The sequence below is a fragment of the Acomys minous genome (genome assembly GCF_964271855.1).
Source record: "Acomys minous genome assembly, chromosome: 8".
In the NCBI taxonomy this organism is placed as follows: Eukaryota; Metazoa; Chordata; class Mammalia; order Rodentia; family Muridae; genus Acomys; species Acomys minous.
The window spans coordinates 15115722-15138348 of record NC_140489.1 but is presented as its reverse complement, the minus strand read 5'-3'; the positions used below and the strand labels follow the sequence as shown (position 1 = coordinate 15138348).

Here is a 22627-nt window from a genome sequence, read left to right as displayed (position 1 = left end):
ATATGGTTTCATGTAAAATAGGCTGGCCTCAAATTCCCTATGTCACCATAATGGCCCTAAACTGATCCTCCAGCATGCACTTCCCGACAGCTGTGGTCCACCAGGCCTGGTTCTATGCAACACAACTGTATCATGCTCAGATTTTCATTATATTTTCCAAAATTGAGTGTAACATAATTAAAATGCCATTTTTAACAAGTTCTACCCAGCAAAACTGTTTATATGAAAATATCCCTAGGCTGCTTGCCAACTGTCTGTTTCCTTGGAGCCCTTCTCAGAAAAACAATATCGGAGGACCACAGAACACCTTTCCATCAGCCTTAATCACAGCAACTCTGCAGCTCTGTTGTGGAGGTAAATATTTAACACACCATTAGCTTCCAAGGTGAGTTTTCAGGCTCACACTGATGTCTACGCCTCTGTACCTTGTTCTTAACACTGTGCTGCAAATGCTACAATTGTATCTGGTCCATGTCTATCTTTTACCCATCAATCACACCAAAGGATATCTATGTGCACGTGCAATCACACGCGCACACACACACACACACACACACACACACACACACACACACACCACTTAAGGAGTTAATCTTGCAGAGCAAATCTAAGTGACTACTGTATGGAGTGGACGTTTAATAAATATGAAGAGACAGCAAAGCTCCAGGCCAGAGTGAAGGTGTGTAGCACCTGGCACCCACCCTCCTCACAACATATCCAGTCCACTCGCTACTCCACCACTCCCTCTCACCACTCACACAGCTCATGGCAGCTTTCTCTAAGAGCCTGTCACTGACCCCACATGTGGGCTATAACCAGCCAAGTCAGGGTCTGCTCTTGCCCTGCACCCCAAGAGCTTAAGATCTCTGAAAAGAAAGAGAGCCCCAGCCTCACTCACATCCCTCTAGCTACCTTATTCTGCTCATCTATTACCCTACTGTAACCCCAAACTGTGTCTGCAATGCAGGAGAGCAACACTCATACTCCATTGTCACTTACTAATTCTAAGTTAAGAATAAACTCCAGCTCTAGCATTTCCTGCATTCTGAAATTCAGGCACTGAACAGGTAGCACTGGAAAGGCTGGGGCAGGAAGTCTCCAAGTTCAAGGCCAACCTGAGGATACAGGCTGACTTTAAAAACACACAGAAACAAACAAAAGCCCAACTTTCTTGCTCTAACCTTAAGTTTGAATCTAGTAAGCTAAAGCAGCCTTTTGTGGTTAATATACAAAACTCAGTTTAGATAGCTTTTATTTCCAAAAGACTTTAATCTGCATTATTTAAACAGATTACTATCTCTATCCTTGCCACTCTGACTTCCAAAGAATGGCTAGGATGAAACTGTCAAAGCTATAGCGGTGTCAATCTGTAAAGCAATTAATGTGACATCATCCAAGTAGAGCCGCTCAAAATTCTCTTCTGCATTAATAAGAGGTGAGCTGTCTATCCTTGAAGACAGCAGAACACTGACAACATATATCTCATGAAGCTTTCCTGCCCAAAGGCCAGGCCTGAACCCAACCATCAGGAGCCACACCAAACCTAATATTCACTTCACAAAACAAGTGGTTTAGAGTCTTCAAGAGTCAGCATCAGGAAAAAAGCTGAGAACCATTCAGATGAAGAAGAGGATGGAACAGGACAACTAAGTGAAATCCTGAAATGAATCTACATAATACCTTATTTCTCTAGTGAAATAAGAAGTGCTATTTTAAAATAAAGTATTAGAATAAGCTAAATAACCGTATACCCTAGAAACCATGTCTTAGTCTGAATTCTTCATACGATACAGACAGACAACGCAGATAAGCATCTGACGGAGCCACAGCCACCACATATATCTACACAACTGTATTTCTCTGTATGTGATTTCTATTTTCTTATGTCTTCATACATTTATAATACATTCTTCTAAAAATGTCTGTCTGCCATATATCAGTTGAAATTTCTTATACATACAAGGAAACCAGCTTAACAAAGCTCCCAGACACCCAGCTGGAGAAGAAGCTAGAAATTAAGGTCCATCTTAATAAAAAATTGCCTTGCTGATCCAAAGTGTTAGAAGCCCGGCCTGCTGCGCACTGCACACACACTTTAGGTTATTCTACTGCTACTGGTTTCTATGACTTTTATCACCAAAAGCTCGTCTTGTCCTTAAGATTCTCACCATTATAATTACCCTGACATTTTCTGAGTGACTCTGTGTAACGAGTAGACATAAAGTTGTGGAATTTGGGGATTTTACTTCCCCTCTTAGGATTTTAGTTATACAGCATGCACTATCCTGAGGAAAAGCTGCCAGCAGCAGCATGGTGGCATAGCAGGTGGGATAAAGTAAGAGCATGACATGGACAGGCTCCATGGTGTTTGCTACACTAGACGCAGCAAAGCTACGCGTCTGTCAGACTCTCAGTCAGCAACATCAAGCTGCACTAGAGGAGACGGAAGACTGCCATCTCTAAGCTGCTGCCTTCTCTAGTACTCATTCAGGCCTTACTCCCAAGGCACACTCTGCCTAGAAGCTTTCAGCTCCATCATCCCCATGTTTTCAGTCACCATTTGTAAGTTTGGCAAAGGTCATCTATCCAGATCTTATTTTTAGTGCACTGTCTCAATCTGAAATGGAGAAGTCCCTAGATTTCGGGGTGTTTAAGGTATTACTGACTAAGCCAGGTGTGGTAGCGCACACCTTTAATCCCAGTGCTTGGAAGGCAGAGGCAGGTGGATCTCTGTGAATTCGAGGCCAGCCTGGTCTACAAAGCGAGTCTAGAATAGCCAAGGCTACACAGAGAAAGCCTGGGGGGGGGGGGATGAGGAAGGGAGGGAGGGAGGGAGGGAGGGAGAGAAGGATTGAGATTACTGACTGTAAGGTATCTGAAGGATCTAATTACTTGGTCATTATACTTATGAGGAAAAAAACAAAGCCAGTAGTCCATCATAAACCAGTTTGTCAACTAGAAGAGGACACTGAGGCTTGATGTTCTGAGGCCGATCTTATCATGTTGCTCCAGGCTGGCTTTAATCCTCCTGCCTCCCAGAATTTCAGGTATATGCTGCTGTCATCTCAGCTTGACCATAGTTTTTAAATCATGGCTTAGTTTCCACTGATAGTTGTTTCAAACATATCTGCCCTAAGAATATTCAGAATTCTGTCCCTGTATTAGCCCAATACTTGTTTATGAGTAACCATAGCCTAACTCAAGTGTCTATAGATGGATGGGCTTGCCTTTTATCTCCTATTATTTTATATAAAAATATGACTACAGATGCATATTTGGGGAGGTTGAGTCATATATTCTATCCAACCAGAAGTGTCAAAGCCCAAGAATGACTGTTCTACATCAGGTCAGACAACACATAAAAAGGCCAGCTTGAAGCATTATTTCAGAGCAGTACATCTACTCATGCATCACAGGTAAATAAGGGTATTTGGGGCAAGTTGGAGATATTTAAGACACTCTTACACCTGGCACAACTATCACAGAAATCCAAGCAACCAGTGTGGATGAGCCTTATAGAAAACTATCCATGTGGCAAAGCCCTATTACTGAAGACAATACCTACACAACTCATTGAATATGGAAAAATCAAGCTGATGCCTACAACGAGTTTTCACCCCTATGTGTTAGGTCTTTGGTACAGGAAGGTACTCTGCAGGCTACCAAAGATGAAAATGTAAACACAAACTCAGCTGCAAATGCTTTGATCTACAATGGTGTTCTGTTTGCAAAAATATGCTAGCTTGTGGGACTAACCAACCGATACGTGATTTGGCCTACTCCACAAGATGGAACACATACCCAGTACTGCTTGGGTGACAAAGAACCTGAGACTAGATAGCCCAGGGACCAAATACTAAAATCACATACTACTGTTCTACTAAAGAACGTGTCAATAAATGACTCTTAAAAACATTCTGCTATTAGCCATCATCAGAAAAGCTTCCTCCTGAAGCAGATGGAAACAAAGACCCAAGGCCAGACAATACACAAAGAGATAGAAATCTTGTAACACTCAGCCTTAAATAGGATGCCTCCACCAAATCCCTCCCCTCAGGACTCAGGGAGCCCTTAGGCAGAGAAGGCACAAAGAATGTAAGAGCCAGAGGAAACGAAGGACACCAAGGAAACATGGCCCTCTAAATCAATAGGGTTGATGCACATATGAACTTACGGAGACCAAGACAGCATGCAGAGGTCAGTACTAGATGGTGTCCTAGAACTGAGAGGAGAGGTGGGCAAATGCCCCATCCCTAACCTAGAAGCTGTCTCCAACAGATAACCACTTGCAAATGATAGCTATTTTTCTCCAAGGGGCTGGAAAAGCAAACTACTCTTAAGGGTAGGCTGCATGGCCAACACAAAATTAGCTCAATGGCATCTTTGGAGGTTGCTTGTCTCATAATGTGTCAGGGCTTTATTTATTTATTTATTTATTTATTTATTATTTTATTTTATTTCTCTTGTTTTATCCTACCAGTCCTTTGGGTATATAGTATGGCTTCCAATTCAGTGTTTTTATGGAATTCCTGAGTATGTGAACAAATGGGTCTCTTCATCTGTACCATTTCTGTGTCTTCTCTCAGGCTCTTTTCTTCGGTTTCTTTTGTCTTGTTCTGATGTGGTGGTTTGCATGAAAATGGCCCCCACAGACTCCTGTGCTTGAATGCTTGGCACGATTAGGAGGTGTGGCCTTGTTGGAGGAAGTGCATCACTGCAGGGGTGAGCTTTGTGGTTTCAATATATGCTCAAGCTACGCCCAGTGTGGCACACGGTCTCCTACTGCCTGTGGATCAAGATAGAGAACTCACCATGGTGGCAATGGATTAGACCTCTGACCTGGAAGTCAGGCCCAGTGAAATGTTTTCCTTTATAGGAGTTGCCATGGTCATGGTGTCTCTTCACAGCAATGGAAACCCTAAGACAACTGATATGCTAGTCTTTGTTTTATCTGATTATATTTTATTATTATCTCTTAGAAACCTGTTTGTTTTCTAATGAAGATAGAAAAGGGCAGATCTGGATGGGAGGAGAGGTGGAAAGAAACCATAATCAGAATATATTATGTGAGATGAAAAAAATCTATTTTCAATACAAGGGAAAAAAACATGCAAAAAATTATGTAGCACCCCCGCCATTCCCTTCTTCCCTCCAGTCCCTCCCATCCTCCTCCTCCCTCTCAAACTGACAGCTTCCTTTTCTTTGAATATTATTACTGCCTATATATGTACATAAATATATAAATACCAAAAAAGAAAACTCATCTATGAAAACACTGTACAAGGTGTACAGTCCTCTTTTTTGGCCCATCTTCCATTATAAAATTGAATTTCTATTTCATTAGTAACATGGAGAGTCATGACATAATCTAGTTACATGAAGAACATAGCAGATATTCTCTAACATACATATCTGAAGAAAACAGTACCATCTAAAGTTTATCAAAAATACAAAATAGGCCAGAACTGGGCAGAAAACTGTTGTCCTCACAGAGGAAGATGCAGCTCCAGAAGTTGCCAGCTTCACAGTGTGTCTCAGTGATGAGCTAGGAGACTTGGTGTTAAACAGTGGTCCTCCAACACCGAACTTTAGCTCCTAAACATGCCTCAACCGTTATGAAAAACGTAATAGTTGGTTTTAAATGGGTGAAGCATACATTATCACTAGGATGCCACAGGTGAATGGATGGTGTGCAGCAAGATGTGGGAAGGAGGGAGTCACAGGCATGTCCACAGTCCCTTACTCTCTCTGACTTCTGACTTCTACATGGCTCCAAAGCATTAGCTAAGTCTACTGCCTTCCCTTTTCCTTCAAAGAGTTAATGATTAGCCAGAAATAGTAGGTGCATATCTTTAACGCAAGCACTTGGAAGTTAAAAGCAGGGGGATCTCTGGAAGTTCAAAACCAGCCTAATCTACATCATCACAGCTACATGGTGAGACCCTGTCTCAAAATAAATGAAGGATAAATAAATATTTAAGAATCTAGTTATCAAGCAAATAAACAACTGTCTTCTATCATCTTGAAGGCCAATGTTCAATCATGCTGAGACCTGAAGCCAGAGCCTCACGTACACTAGGCAAGTGCTCTTGCTTCGGCCGAAAGAGCACATTTTTAAACTAGCATTCTGCTTATTATTTTAACTAAGTGTAATTTTTAAGAAAATTCTGAGCTGACTGTCTTGTTTTATAACATCCAAGAGAATTCTTTCAAATGTGTTTTTAAAATCCTTCTCACATAGACTGATCTGTCACTTAAAAAAGTAAGTCAGGACTAGCCACTTCAGCAATGAAAATGTCACCAGTACCAACAAGACTCCAAACCCTGAGTGCTGCACTACAACTTTCTTCTATGAACAGTCATGCGTAGCTGAGAGGCAGAGAGACCAAAAGCATGATCTGTCCATTATATCATGGTCTCTTTTCAAAAGCCTTAAGATGTCAGCAGTACCACTCCCCCACAATACTGTCAGTTTCTAAAACCTTCAAAAAGTGATATAAACTAATTTGTTTACTCAGCGAAACCAAGTACCCCTTACCCAAGTGCTGTGTGTGGCCGTGACAATGCATGAAGTGCTTAATCCGTGTGATTCTATACCCTGAGTGTAGCCAAGAACACCACATGTGCTTCTATGTCTCAGAAACAAAGACTCAGCAAGTAGTAAGGAGCCCATGCCACCATCTTAGTCACCGACTGGCAGCATGTAACTATCAGATCAGGAGTACCAACGGTTAACCAGCCATTTTAGAGAGACGCAAAAGCCACTGTGCACCTGCAGTTCAACCAAGGCTTCTCAAATAGCCCGAATTTCCCATTAACCACGCACGTTGCTCTCTGTTTGCTTCCATTATCAGGTCAATACTGCCATAGAAGCAGTCTTACTTTTTCATCCAACACACACTCCTGAAGGCCAGCAAAACCACCACTGTTTGTAAAGTCCTGGCCGCCTCACTAAACTGTTATCTGCCGTCAATCAAAGCCCGCATGCTACAAAGGACACTTCAACTCCTGTGGAGACGGCATCACCGGCACCACACATGCCTGTCTTACCAGAGCTTTCTGCCTCTGCCTCACACTTTTGACTGGGTTGCTTCATAAAGGAATGGGAGATGTTTCTCTATCGTCTGTAAAGGTCAACACTGTCACCATACATGAACAACGACATTTTGTAAAAAGAGTCCAAACAACTAACCGCTATTCATGAAAGAGAAAATCTGTTTCTCTTGGCTGACTGGTATGCTTCCTTCATTAATCAATGGCACCTATAATTAGCCCTAGTTCCTCTTTCACTTTGGCAAATTAAAACAAAACAGTAAAAGCACTTTAGTTACATGTAAGCTGTAAACTCTCCTTGCTCTCCACCTTGCTCTCCACCTAACCCACGGGCTATCCTACTCCTGAACTATCGTTTTCATAGTCCTCTAAACATCTTTCTATTATTATAAGAATGCTCTACATCTTTTCTAAAAGAACATAATTATTACACAAAGGTCGTCTATAAGTGTATTTTCTTAAATTAGTCTCCTTAGCAAAAATGTTGGTAAACATCAAAGAATTAGGAAACAAGGGCTAAAATGTCTAAGCAGCCAAGCCAAAAGAGGCAGAATGCCTCCAGAGAATGTTGCCTCAAAAGCGTACAGCCTACTTTGAAGATATTGCAAAGAAACCTGTAAATAAAAGCCAGTACAACACACACACACACACACACACACTCACTCTCACACTCATCTGTTGGCTTTCAAGATGAGCTAAACTCTTGAATGCCGAAACAGCAAAGCCTAAGGTAAACAAAATAATCAGCTGGCTTCAACTTTCTATTTGCACAAGGTACACAGAAACCTTAGCAGCCCCTTCCTCTGGCTCCATCAGGACAAAACAGCCTGCTGATCATCTGAACAAATCCAGTGATAAGAATCCCTGTTTGCATACTGTGATAAGAACAGAGCAGCCTCTAAAAAGCAGTAACCTAGAGAAGACTCTAGTCTTTTATGGACACAGAACTATTTGTAGGAAATTGAGAATTTGGAAGAAGCCTGAGCCTGGTGTTTTGATGATCAACAAGCAACCTGAGCACTTCCGGGTATATATCCAAAAGAAGGGACAACACTGGGGCCCTAAACGGTCCTAGGAATATCTGTGCTCACAGTAGCAAGGCCTCTCAGTCAAAAGATGGGAGCTGAAGGTCGCCATCCATAGATGGCTGGGTAAGCAGGACAGGGCATACATACACAGGTGCTCCTCCACCACCAGTAGCCCTAGAAATCCACTTACAAGTTGAAAGTGCAGAACCGAGGAAAAGTGTATACTTAGCATATCAAACTTTTCTGGCTGAACAACAAAGCACGCTGTAAGGAATACTGCTGGTCACTCCTCATGATCACGTGCTGACTGGGGCAGGAAAGGGAATCCAAAATTCAAAATTTTGTACTACAATAATTGTACTTTTTCGCACATCTTAAGTCTAAAAAATGTCAAGTCAAACCATTATAAGCCAGGGACCATCTATCTGTACATAATACAGAGTATCAGTCAGCCTTTCAAAATGAAGGAATTGATCCACATATGACATGAAGCCAAAGGCACTATGCTAGGTGTTAATACACCAGCACCAAGGGCCAAATACTAAATGACTATATGCACATGAGGTTCTGAGCATAGCCAAATTCAAGGATAAGGAGAAGAGAAAATGGTGATCCCTTAGGAACGAAGAACAGAATGTGGGGTTAGTGTTTAGGTGGTGAAAGTATTCTAGTGAGGGAAGAAAAAGGTAGGAGACAGGTGGTAACAACTGCAAAATGTGAATGCAACTGCACTGTGCAGTTAATGGCTAAAACTGCAATCCCGAGTGTTTTGTTACATTTTAAAACAACTGGAAACATTTAGATAAAGCAGAGGTCACCTGAGAATCTCAGTTGGACAGAGCTTCACTCATTGACCTGCATTAACAGACAATGTATCACACTTTGTTCAGGCTACCTAAAATCCACTTGGACGGCACACTTTGAGGAGCAAGCATGCAGGGATTCTGAAACCAAGCCAGGATTCAGTCAAGGCTTGGGTAGACTCGAAATTGGAAGCACTCATCACAGAGTCTCACTTCCCTCGAGTGTAAAATCAGGGTACTTCCCTCGAGTGTAAAATCAGGAAGAAGGACACTGCACCAACACACTGAGAACGTATGAAAAGAGCCTGACATATCTTGGCACATACGGATGAGATTTACCAAATGTCCTTCTTACCTGCCACAGAAGAGCATGTGTAAGCTGCAGAGAGGACCACTTAAGGAGCCTACCCACCTTCTCAAGTGACATCTCCGTCTGACATCAACAGACAGCAGCAAAGAATGAGATGTAGCAATGCTGTAACACAACATATAAAGCTTGTCCTCCCTAGAAAGCAGAGCCACACCTAAACACTACTCACTCATTATATATGACCACAAAATCACTATCCAATCAGAACCGAGAAAGTCAGGGCTGGTGGTACATACCTATAACCCCACGACCCCAGGGGTTGAGGCAGAAGCATCCCCAGTTCAAGGAAGACAGACATGAGCTACACCAAAACAAGAAAGCTCAAGAGGCAACAACCTAGCTGTACAGCTCCACCCAGAGATACTGCCAAACACAGTACATAAAGAGAAACATTACTAAAGTGGTTGCAAAGTCTTTTATCACCCAATTAAAGCCAACCGAGTCATCTTTTGGAGCCAGAAGTAAATTCACAAACTTAGGCTACTACACTGATCATTAAAAGCAACCCTTAGCAGGGCAGTGGTGGCACACGCCTTTAATCCTAGCACTTGAGAGGCAGAGGCAGGCGGATCTCTGTGAGTTGGAGGCCAGCCTGGTCTACAAAGCAAGTTCAGGACAGCCAAGGCTGCACAGAAAAACTTTGTCTCGAAAAACAAAACAGAAAAGCAACTCTTGGTGCCTACAGTTCTATGAAATACACTCCACTCATGAGCATGTGCACGGCATGTGCCACAGGTAGCCTGAGAGACACTTGATGGAACAGATTATTCCAGAACTCAGTTTCCAAAGATATCAAAACTACTGTTCGCTACAAGCCTCACCCAGAATTCACCTTTTAGTAAATTTCTGAGCCTTTGGTTAAAATGGACATTTTACTTAGAAAGCATTTATACCAACGAATTTCCAACTTAGTGGATGTATTTTACAGCAAGCTTCAAACACATTTCCCAAGTTGCTCAACTCTTAACTTGCGCCCTTTTCTACTGATAGTGCAGCTCCTCAGAAAACTGACAATCAGGACTTGCAGAGATTCAGAAACTCAGGCAGGAGCGAACTCCCAAGTAATTCTCTTTCCTCAGATGAAGGTTTTCACCACTTGATCATCATACTTGGGACATGACAGTATTATTTAACCACAACTCTGCTCACAAAAGCAAGGGCTATGGATCAACGACTCCTTTAGGCAAATCTTAAGGACACTGGTTCTGTCATGCACACAAAGTGACAAGGGCAGCTCGGCTCTGCTAGGCAGCCCACACTAATCTGATGTACTAGTTGGAAATGCACACCTAATGAAAGCCTCTTCAAGCAAGGAAGGCTCCTACAACAGGGTCCAAACACAACGATCTGAGGAGGGGAAGAAGCAAAGAAAGATGGCCTAGGCCACCCACCCCCCTGGGGCCAGGCCTGGTCACCTGCCAATAAACACACAACAGTCCAGTCCTTCCCAGGGTTCCAGCCCGCACCTCGCCGAGGCCTTGTCCCCCTCCTGATCCCCGGAAGCGTCCAGGGGGTCCTGCGCCATTCGGCAGGCCCGGGTCGCTCCCGGGATGCCGGCCCGCATGGACACCTCCTGTCTTCGCCCAGGCTTCGAAGGTGGAACAGGACCTGTCAAAGCCCGCTCCTCCCAAGGCGGGGGCACGGAGAGGCCCTGGCTCGGGGTCCCCGGATGCCCGATGCCCGCGTGGACCGTCACCCGCCCGGGCTCAGCGTCGCGGCCTGCTCCTGGCGCCCGCGCGGGCCTCGCGCAAGAGGCGGGCCGGGCACTGCCATCCCCACCCCCGCCCGGGCCCGGACACAAAGCGGCCCAGCGGGAGCCCGCCTCACCTGCAGCACTGGGCGCCGCGGGCCTTCCAGAACCATCGGACCCCCGCTCCGGCGCGCGCGTCACAGCCCAGGCCTCCCGGTGCCGCCCGGCGCCGCCGCCGCCGCCGCCATTTCCTGCCGCTCGCCGTCGCCTCGTTCCCGCTGTCACGTTACTCCATTCACCTGGGCCCGGAGCCGCCCGCGCCGCACCGCGCCGCGCCCCGACCCCCTCCCGCCCGCGCCTGCGGAGACTGCGCAGCGCCCTGCTCGCCCGCAGCCCGCGCTCGGCCCGCGGCGACGGCGCACAGCGGCTTGGAGAATCCCACCGGCGTCGCGCCGCCGTTCCGCGCCCCCCTTCGCTTGCTCGGCCCGGCGGCCGCATGAAAGCCGCCCTGTGATTGGACAGAGCGCGGAGGTGAAAGGTTAATCCCGGTCCGCTAACCACTCAGGAGCTGGGAGACATCGGAGTGGGACCGAGTTGGCGTCTGCGGGCCCAACGCGAAGACTGAGCAGTGTTGCTCAGTGTGATGGTCAGCTCGGAGTGCTGTAAGCGCCGCCCGTGCCACGCAGGCCGGGCTTGGTCTAGAATAGCCTGCGGGCTCTAGGGACTCTCCCTCCTTGACGTCGGCACCCTCGCGGACCTATCGCCCCCTTCTGCAAGCCCCCCTGCACCTCTCTTAGGGTCATCAGAACTGGGCCCTGTGGCCAGCCCTCGAGGCCAACTTGGACAACTAGAAAATGTCTTCGATGTACGGGAGTCTTGGTTTTATAGGTCTGGGGTATCACCGCTCCTCCTTTGAGTTCAAAGGAGTAAAGAGGAGGACTTTAAGAAAAACCCTATTAGTGCTGGACCCTCCCGGACCCCGTGTAATCATCTCTTCAAAAAGATCCCGCCCCGATAGACGGCTGTACTCCAGGTGACCCCGATAGACGGCTGTACTCCAGGTGAGGGGTGGTTAGTACCAGCCCCAGACTTCTCTCTGCCCTGGAAGCGATTACTGGCCGCTGTCCATCTTCTCAGTGTTCAGCAGAGTGGCCACCAGTCCCAAGTGGTGGTTGTTACCTCTCTGAATTAAGGTAAAGTCTGTAAAGTCATCGGTTGAAGTGATTTCTTTATTAGAATAAATACTAGTGTCGTTTGTTTCGTTCTTTTATTACTGTTATTACCAGGTCTCGCTATAACCAGGCTGGCCTCGAACTCAGAGATCCAACTGTCTCTGCCTCACAGTTGTTGGGTTTTAAAGGTGTGTGCCACCACGCCTTCATGTGTTCGTTTATTTGTGTGTTAGTGGGTATATTTGAGGTGCATGGCTTGGGCTAGGGTTCTCATGATTTCACAACATGAGGCTCCTGTCCTCCGAGCCAGCTCTCCACTCTCCAGCCCCTTGGTCCGTCCTCTAAGGCAGTGCCTCCTCAGCCTTCCTAATGCTGAGACCCTTTAATACAGCTCAAGTTGTGGTGAGCCCCCAATTATAAAATTATTTCCGTTACTACTTAATAACTATAACTTTGTTACTGTTGTGCACTATAAGGTTCAACATCTGTGTTTTCCAGTGGTCTTAGGTGACCCGGGTGAAAGAGTCCTAGCACTGATTTAAGGTGCACAGGCCTTGTGTGCTTCTCATTTTATTATTTTTTTAAAGATTTATTTATTTACTATTATGTATATAGTGCTCTGCCTGCATGTACACCTGCAGGCCAAAAGAGGGCATCAGATCACATTCTAGATGGTTGTGAACCACTGTGTGGTTGCTGGGAATTGAACTCAGGACCTCTGGAAGAACAGTCCGTGCTCTTAACCTCTGAGCCATCTCTCCAGCCCCGTGCTTCCCCTTTTAAAGAAGAAGAATCTGGAAAGAGGAAGAATCTGGAGTAAGCCCTCCACTAATTAACTGCAGCTAGGATGTGAGCGTCTCAGATTTGAGTCTTATGCTGTCTTCTGAGCTGAGATGTCTATTCAGTCCTGTGCCCAAATTTTGGTCATGTATTTATCATGAATTGGCTCGACCGTTAACCAGAATACCGTGGGTAAATCAGGAAATGAGATGGTTTGGCCTGGCCACATTTACAAAATGATGTTTCTTAATATATTAAAGCACAGTGGGCAATAGGTCTCCCAGTGGAGATATAAAAGGTTTTTAAAAGAGGGCCTTGATAAGCAGAATGAACTCTGATAAAAGTTAGGGATGTAGCCGGGCGTGGTAGCACACACCTTTAATCCCAACACCCGGGAGGCAGAGGCAGGCGGATCTCTGTGAGTTCGAGGCCAGCCTGGTCTACAAAGTGAGTCCAGGACAGCCAAGGCTACACAGAAAAACCCTGTCTCGGAAAAAAAAAAAGTTACGGATGCACTGAGGTACCCTGGCAGCAGAAATGTGGGTGGATAAAACATGTTTGTTCCTGTTGCCCTTCCAGGACAAGCTCAAAGCCAGCAAGATGGTTCAGCAGGTAAAGGTGCTTGCCGGACAAGCCTGACAACGTGAATTCAAATCTCCAGACCCATATAAAGGTGGAAACGGAAGTGACTCCTCAAAGTTATCCTCTTACCTCCATACACATACTGTTGCACACACTCCGCCACCCCACCCCACCCCAAACAGGCACACAGCACAAAAATAAAGATACCTTTTTAAAAGACCAACTGGGCTTGCCCATTAGCGGATGTTTCCAACTTTATTGTTTAAAATAGCTAGGAGGCAATATGGTCCATCTATCTTTTTTTTTTTTTTAAACAGGGGTAGGGATGGGATGGTTGTCTGGTTTGGTTTGTTTTTTTGAGATAGATGTAGCCTTCTCTGTGTAGCCTTGACTGTCCTGGAGCTCATTCTGTAGACCATACTGGCTTCGAACTCATAGCGATCCACCTTCGTCTGTCTCCCGAGTTCTAATTAAAGGCATGTGCCGCCGCCACCACCACCACCACCACCACCACCCCGCCTCTGTCTTTCAAAAACAAAATGGGTTTGGATCATCTCAGCATGAGGAGGAGGTTGAAATAGCAAAATCACAGACCAAGGCCAGCCTGAGCTACCTGCCAAAGCTCTGGGTGTATGTGTGTGTGTGTGTGTGTGTTATATGTATATATCATCTATCTGTATCCACAAAGGGTCATGCTTGCAGGTGGACAGTGTCCAGCTCTTCAGAACACTTCCTCTCAGAAACACAGCTTCAGAAGAGATTCTTCCCACCTGGTCCTCCCAACCCATCCTAGCCGCCTCTGGAAAGACTCTCACCAACAAACAATAAATCAAAACTGCACCAATTTCTTCCCCACAATTCGGTGTTCTGGTCCTCGTTTATATCCCTATCCTCCCCCTCCCCCTATGATCTCCCTCCCCCTCCCCTCCCCTTTTTACACATGTGGGCCTCGTGTTTCAGAGCTGTGAATTCAGGGCTGCTGGTCATTGAAGTCGGGGCCTCAGGAATGCCAGGAAAGTGCTTTCCATACACCCTGCTCAGTGTGTGTGTGTGTGGGGGAGGGGTGTCTTAAAGTTGTCCCATAATAATCTTTGAGTTTTTCAGTATTCAGGATTTTAGCATTCAAGATGAATCATCCAGGACTATGATCAACAACAGCAGAAAAAAATAAACAGTAAAGAACAGTCTCTTCCCCCATACCTATTCTCTTGCCCCAAACAACAACCTATTGTTTTTTGTTCACGCTTCCAACTTGTCTTGAAAAAAAAAAAAACCTAGTGTTCAGTACACATTTGCTGTATCTTGTTTTTAATATAAGACATAAACACAGAGAACAGTTGTCTGTAGCAATGTGAAAGAGCCCTTGGGCTTGCTATAATTCGGGTCTCTGTTACAGGCGTGCAGCAGGCTGTGAGTGTTGGCAGTTCAGCCTTGGACCACTGAGAACTGACCCAGTATATGGGGTGAGGCATGACTCCCAGCGATTTCCCCCCAGACACCTACACAATCGCGCTGTTTGTAGACTGTCTGGGTTCTGCACGTCTCCATTCCAGCGGTCTGTCTGTTCCTGCTCTAGCTGCCAGTTTGTTTTCAATCTGGGGATATGAAAACTTAGGGATAGCATTTCACATTTTGTTTGGATCTCCAGGAATCTCAGAACTGATACTTCAAGCCACATTAATCGATGGTACAGAACCATGTGCCATGCGTTTTCTGTGAGCTAACTTTTCTTTTCCCTCAGAAATTCATGAGTCCGCGCTGATTTTAAAAAATGATAACAATAATTGAGGAGGAGAGGGAGAGCTTTTCTTTACCACAGAATAAGTCGAGAAGAAGTAGTGGGGGCAGGGGAACGATGATCACCATTTGGCAATTGTGTTTACTAACTGTGGTGGATAGACATTGAACAAGGCATGAGAGATGTTAACAGAGATCCAAAGCATCTCCCTGTTAATCCTTTGAAAAGTGATAACTTTACAAAAGAGCAATCTAGCAGATGCCATCTCACCCAGATGGAGTCAGCTGTCATGGGAAGGCATCACAGACATAGCCCACTAGAGTCACATCCTCCGTCTTGTCAGCATAATGTCTAAGTGTCAAGTTGTAAGTACAGCTATGGCAGAGGTTCAGAGGGGAAATGCTCCTTCAGAGAGTGACAGAGTGCGTGCAGACCCCAGCCTTCATTATTATGCAGTGTGGGCAGAGCACAGATGTGTATGCCTCATGGCCAAAGTCCCAGCAGGACAGTGTCTGCTTTGGCCAGCAGCTGGATGTGCAGCAAACAACCACAGCCCAAGATGGGCATTGTTACATGCTTTTGTTAGTCTAACTGGGTTCCTAGTTTCTCTTACTATTAAACAAAAACAAAACAAAAAAAAACTCTATGTAACACTTTAAAGACTATGCATGCCAAGGGCCAAGGTCTGTCCGTAAGAAGCCCTGGACACAGCCTTGCCTACCAGGGATGTACATATTGGTCCAGGGTCTTGTCTCTCCACAGTCCTGCTTTGTTCACCTCAGCCAGAAGTCAGCTCTCTCACCAAAGAGGAAGGGGTATAAGCTCCAGGGTCTTTCAGATCCATCTTCTGTCATTAGTGTCGCCAGCGATGACCACAGCACCACACTGGTAGTGTTTCTGCCAAAAATGCATTTCCCGGATGCACTCTAGAACCACCAGACAGACCCAAATTTTAAAGTAGTCAAAATTCTTAAGATGTGGTAATCATAGAAGAGCCTAAATGATTTCAGAGGAGTGGCAAGCTGGCTCAGCAGGTAAGAGGCCTTGCAGCTAAAGCTGACAACCTAAGTTTGGTCCCCAGGACATGGAAATTGCCCTCCAATCTCCAAATGTGCGCACATGCACATGTGCAAATAATAAAATAAATTTTAAATGGTTTCAAACTTAAGAAGACTGAAGGCAAGTGAAAACTAAATAAAATGTGTGATCCCTGTTTGTCCCAAAAACAGTATAGGTCTGGCTGATGAGAGTGAGTGAGACTGAGAAAGGAAGGCATAGGACAGGTCTTTGCACATTCCTGCCATTGCTAGATTTAGAGTTACTTTCAAATAAAAAGTGAAAATACAAAACAAGGAAAAGTAAAGCTATTTTTGAAAAGCTGCAAAAGAGCCACTTAAACTCATATGACTTTGCCAAGGTCACTGCATATGAGGCTAATATATGAAAATAATTGTATTTCTATGATATAAGTAATTGAAATTTCATGTTATAAGTGTCATACAATGGCGTCTGTGATATTGCATTATTATGTTTCTGTTTCTCTCTCTCTCTGTTTCTCTCTGTGTCTCTCTCTGTCTCTCTCTCTCTCTGTGTGTCTGTTTCACTCCCCCCTCTCTCTCTCGTGTGTGTGTGTGTGTGTATGTGTGTGTGTGTGTGTGCGCTTCCTGTTCCCTGGCATATAACTCATACAATTCCCGGAACCTTCAGAAGGATGCCTTTGTATGCTAATGAAGTAACTGGCAGCTGGCAGTCTATAGCGTCAGGTAGCCACTGCCAGGGTTAGAAGGATGGAACTTCCAGCCTCCCCAAAGGGTGGAGCTCAAGTTGATCACCCAGCATTTATGCACTGAAGCCTCCGTAAGAAATGTAAAAGACTTTGGAGGCTTCCAGATAGAGCCATCTGGAGGTTCCTGAAGAGGTGCATCTTTGAGAGGGCATGGAAGGTTCATGCCTCCTTTTTTATACCTTGCAATTCTCTTTATAGATTTCCCTGAATTCTGGGAGCTGTTCTAGTGACTTTATAGGAATACCAATTTGTAATTGGTTGCTTAGCAACAACCTTATAATTGACAGTCTTGGGTCAGATGCTTCTACTGAGCTGATAACGTCAGAAATGAGCAGGATTAGAAGCGAGACCTGGCATCCACTGAAGGATTACTTGCTTTCTGGCAGACAGCAAACTCCACACCCTTGGAAGTCACAAGTCTGATGACTGCTGCAGTATGGAAGCAAAAAATCAGTTTGTTTTTGTCTAAAGCACCTACAACTAAAAATTACTTTGAGTAAAATCTAATGATCCTGTAAGAGTTATAAGCTGGGGGTTAGAAAACGTGGATAAGAGAAAGTGACGGTGAAATAAATGGAGAGGTGTACCATGTTCATGGAGCAGAGACTCAGCCTTGCACAAATGTCAGTTCTCCCCAGACTCCTATTAGAATCTAAGCAGCTGCAATGTCACAATAGCCACCTTCTGTATGTGCCACCCTCTGCTGATGTCGGCTTCTGAAGCTGACTGAAGACCTGTGGCTCTTCAGAAATCCTCCTGGACTTCAGAACCAAGTCGAGGACTTTTGCAGCGTCCAAGCTCACGGGTTGAGCAGCTCCTGGATTCTTAGGCTCCCAGCCAGCCATTGCTAGACTGCCAACCCTGTCTCCTTTCAGCCAATCTGATGAAGCCCCTTCTAATAAACAATCATTGGGTCAGTTCTGTTTCTCTTCAGGACTCTAACAAAGATAGCTAAGTACTCCGTACCAATGGTTGGAGCTCCACTGACATCTTAAACACAAACAACTGGGTTTTTGAATGGATGTGCTATACCCTTCCATCCTTCTACACACTTGTCCTTTTGTCAAAACCATTCCTTGTTAATGACATAGCTTTAGGATGTCTTGATGGCAGCTGTTCCTCAACAGGGCCCAGGCCCTCACCGGCAAAGGGCAAAGGCTGGCCCACTGCCACAAAGCACTGCCCACTCTAGGGGAGGGTCATCTTCCCTATTAGTCCTTCCAGGAAATGCCATCAGAGATGCTAGTTAATTCTAGAACCAAGTGACAGAATTAGCAGTTACAGTTTCTAATATGCAAAAAAAAAAATGCATATGTACAAAAACTAAACTGAATGTATCAGACAAAAATATAAAACCCAAAAGGATACTACTTCTAACTAAAACAGTGCCGAAAAATAGATTCAGACTTGGTGCAGACAAATACTTCTCAGATAGGAAAAAAAATATTTAAGCCAAAGAAAATTAATAGATCAAATATCTCCAAATTTAAGACTTCCATCATCTGAAAAAGACACTGCTAAGAAATCAAAAGACAAGCCACAAATTTGGAAAGGATGTTTTCCAAATGCCTATCCTAAAAAATGACTGGTCTCTGTAATATGTATTATTAATTTTTTTAAACTTAGCAATGTAAACCCAGTTACTGAATATGAACAGACAAACAGTAAGAGAATGTAGACAGCAAATAAATAGAATGTTGCTCAGCAGGCTGGAGAGGTGGCTCAGTGGTTAAAGCACTGGCCGCTGCTACAGAGGACCTGGGTTTGATTCCCAACAGCCACATGGTGGCTCACAACCATATGTAACTCCAGCTCCAGGGGATTTGACACAACTTTCTTGCCTCTGTGGGCATTATGCATGCACATGGTACACACAGACATACACACAGACAAAAACACTCAAACACATAAAATACTAATATCTTGAAACTACTTGATTGGCAAGGGGTTCTTGAAACATCAAACTCAGGCTTCCCAATCTAGATGGGTGAGGGGCTTAAAGAAAAAGGTCTTTCTGTCTGTCAGAGCAGCAAAATTCCATTTTAGGAGGCACTTACGGGACCAACGTACGCTCGCCACATTCCAAATGAAAAGTGCAGTTTCGACCAGAGTGATTATTAATTAAACTGAATATGATGGCTAAGTCACTTCTCCAAGTCCCTGCCTCAGCTGCCCATCCCCAGTTTGCTCTCAGTGGGCAGGGGTGGGGGGGCAGGATACTAGCAAACAGCCCTCCGGTTTGTTCTGATGGCCCTGTAAGGGTCGGAGAGATTCCCTATTTCTTATCTGACTGGTGGTGTAGCTATTTAAACAGCCATTTGCTACTGATTCTGGTTGTGGTGGTGGAGAGTGAAGAGGCTGGAGAGGAGAGGCTTTCTTGCAACAGCACACTCTGGAGAAGACAGACAGCAGGGCAGGCCTGTGCCCACTTTCTGGGCCTCCTGATTTCTTGAGGAAACTGTAGTGGGAAAACTGTAAAAGACTAGACCAGGACAGTGTGAGCCGTCTTCTGACCACAGCCCTAGACAGTGGGTTTCCTCACTACTTGAAGAACCCTTTCTGCCAGGGGGAGACACTGATGCCAAGGCTTCCAAGAGAATTTGGCCAGCTGTTCCACAGTGGCATCTTCCAGGACCAGCAGAGTACCAGACAGAACCAAGCCAAATCAGAATTCTCCCAATGCCACAAACACTGCAAGAGCCCTGAACACATTGCCCTGTGTGTCACACCGGGAATAGGGGTGGGGAGGGCATGACACTGAAGGACCAGCATGTAAGTGCTTTATGCCTTTGTGACACAATATGATTTGAATGACAATGACCCCGTGAACGCCTATCAATTGGGGGGGATACATACAATATGACAATGACCCTGTGAATGGCTATCAATTGGGGGGATACACACACACACACACACACACACACACACACACACACACACACTAGAAGGGCCCAGATCCAGCCCAGGCTCCCAGCTAAGCTCTCACCTCAGATGGTTATCACCTCACGTATGTCATCTGGAATCTTCCCACAATCCTCAGAGACAGAGCACGCAGTTTTTAGCAAACAACCACCTGCAGTATGGCATCCAAGGTGTAAATACTATCACATGACCACACACACACACATACACTTTCTCTGGTCACCACAATAGGCCATTCTCCAACCCAGCAAGACTGGATGACCCCACACAAGGGTTCTGTAACTGTTGGCTTGTGGCTTCCTTGCTGCCTTTTTGCAGCCCTTTTTGTTAGGCCAGGGTACACACTAGAGAGGGTGGCCCAGGAGAAAAGCTGCTGTCAGGCTAGAAAACCCAAGGCCGCCAGGGATGTTTCCCAGATCTGTTGTGGCGGTGGCACAGTAAAGTCCAGGAAGGAAGACTAGTGGGTGGGGGAAAGGGTTGAGCTCCAGGAAAAAGGAACTTCAAGGTGGACAGACAGGATGGCACCATTTTACTGACACCTGAGTCACTTCCATGAGGCTCATTTTAGAGCACACAGTGGGAATGGGGCAAGGGGGATGGGAACTGGCCTTGGGAAAGCTAAAGTTGTTCTGAGGTCCCTGAGATTCTGAGCTGACTGCTGAGCTAGGGCATTGTAGGCTCCTGTAGTCTCCTTCCGTGCACCTGGTAGCCAGCTTTCTCATGGGAGCCTCTGCAAGGCCTTCTCAAGATCGGCTTCAACCTCTTGGGTCACCATGTTCTGGTGGGGCTACCTGAAGGGGCTTCCGAAAGCACATTAACATTAAAGTGCCAGGAAATTCCTGGAGCCTCAGAGGAGTTTTATTTCAGTGAGGTCCCTTCATCTCAAACATTTCTTCTAATCTTTGCCTCTTGTGGGAGGGTGCAACAGCCACCATTTGAAGGGTCGGGATTGTGTGATGTGTCACCTGGCATCTGGGAGAGTGCCCAACACTTGCCGAGATGCTTGAAGTGCTCCATCAGGGGGAAGGTAGACTTGACCTCCTTCTGACCTGTCACCAAGCCCAACCAGAAGGCCAGTGTGCTGAGGGAGCCAGCTGACACAGCTGGCCCAACCCCTGACCGTTAGAACCAAGGCAAGCACCACCCAGGATGCTGTGCCAAACTATACTTCTTATTATGGCTAAAGTATCTATTCCCCCCAAATTCATGTATTGAAGGCATGGTCCCCAGAGAAAATAGTGGTCATAGATGTGGCTTTTGGAATAAGGATGGATCATGAAGGCTCTGATTTCATCAATGGATTAATCTATTGGTTGATTTACAATTGGTGGCATTACTAGGTGTGGAAATGCCAGGAGGTAGGGCCTCACTGGAGGAATTAGGTCACCGGGCTGTGCCTTTGAGGAATATGTCTGTGCCTTCCCCTGTTCCCACCTTGCTCCCCAGAAATGCTCTCTACTTCCTGTTCACATGAAGTGAACTGCTTTGCCAACACATGATCACCATGATGCTCAGACTTGCTTCTGGTCACAGCAACAGAGCCATGTAGCTAGAGACTGACTCCTCTGAGACTCTGAGTAAAAATAAATCTTCCATGTTCTGGTGGTTTGAATGACAATGGCCCCATGGGCTCCTACGTTTGGATGCCTGGTCTTCAGTTGGTGGAAATGTTTGGTAAAGCCTATGAGGTGTGGCCCCATGTGAGGAGGTGTGTCACTGGGAGTGGTGGGCTTTGAGCTTTCAAAAGTTCACACCACTTCCAGTTAGCTCTGTCTTGTGTTTGTGAATCAAGTCGGGATAAAAGTTCTTCTCAGGACAGGTCAGCTACTGTATTTTTCCTTCTTTTTCTATGTCTATGTGTAGTGCAAGTTCATGTGCACATGTGTGTGCCTGCAATGTAGAGGCCGGAAGTTGACATCCAGTGTCTCTCACTGAACCCAGAGCTCACTCACTGATTGGCTAGATTGGCTGGCCAATGAGCTCAGGAGATACAGCTATCTCTCTCTGTTCATGCCCCCTACCCAACCCCCAGAGCTAGGATTACAAATGTGGGCAGCCATGCTGGCCTTTCCTGGAGCTGGAGATCCAAACGTGGGTGTTCCTGCTTACCCAGCAGGCACTTCACCAACTGAGCCATCGCCATGTGTTGTTGTTGTTGGTTTGTTTGTTTGAAGACAAAGTGTCATGCATTCCAGGCTGGCCTTGAACTCACTATATAGCTAAAGATGACCTTGAACTTCTGACTCTGCTGTCTGTACCTCCCAAGTGCTGGATTTATAGGCATGACCCTTATGCTTGTTGATACAGTGCTGGGGATCAAACCCAGGAGGTTGTGGGTAAGTACTCTATCAACTGAGGTACTTCTCCAGCCCTTTCCAGAACTCTCCATAGGTGGTTTAAACCACCAACATTTGAGTTTCCTGTCAAACGCAGATGAAATTAATTCTAAAAAAAATAACAGCAGTTACTCGAGAGAAAAATGCCACCATATCTTTACACCTGCAGTTTCCCATGGCATGACCTTCCTGCCCACAGCAAGACTTACTGCCAAATAGAAACAGCATTACGCCTAGCCGGATTCTGGCTCTATTGCTCTTGTGTACAGCATTGTCTTTCTAAGGTGTCTCCCACTCTCCCCTCTCCTTAACACAGCACCCCCATCTGTTGTGTCTTCTTTCTTCACTCAAACTAGGAGCAAGCTCT

The 22627-nt window shown here is 45.6% G+C and overlaps 1 protein-coding gene across 9 annotated transcripts in view; it reads right to left on the bottom strand.

Moving 5' to 3' along the window:
- The window catches only part of DICER1 (dicer 1, ribonuclease III), a gene marked incomplete at its 3' end in the record, with an annotated part of 72473 nt that extends 60502 nt beyond the window's left edge, over window positions 1-11971 (bottom strand). For 8 of the 9 annotated variants that reach the window (XM_084793325.1, XM_084793326.1, XM_084793322.1 and 5 more), the window contains exon 1: window positions 11082-11965. Of the gene's footprint in view, window positions 1-11081 lie in introns of all 9 variants that reach the window. The other variant, XM_084793324.1, reaches the window with a different exon arrangement.
- Window positions 11972-22627: the final 10656 nt, after the last annotated feature.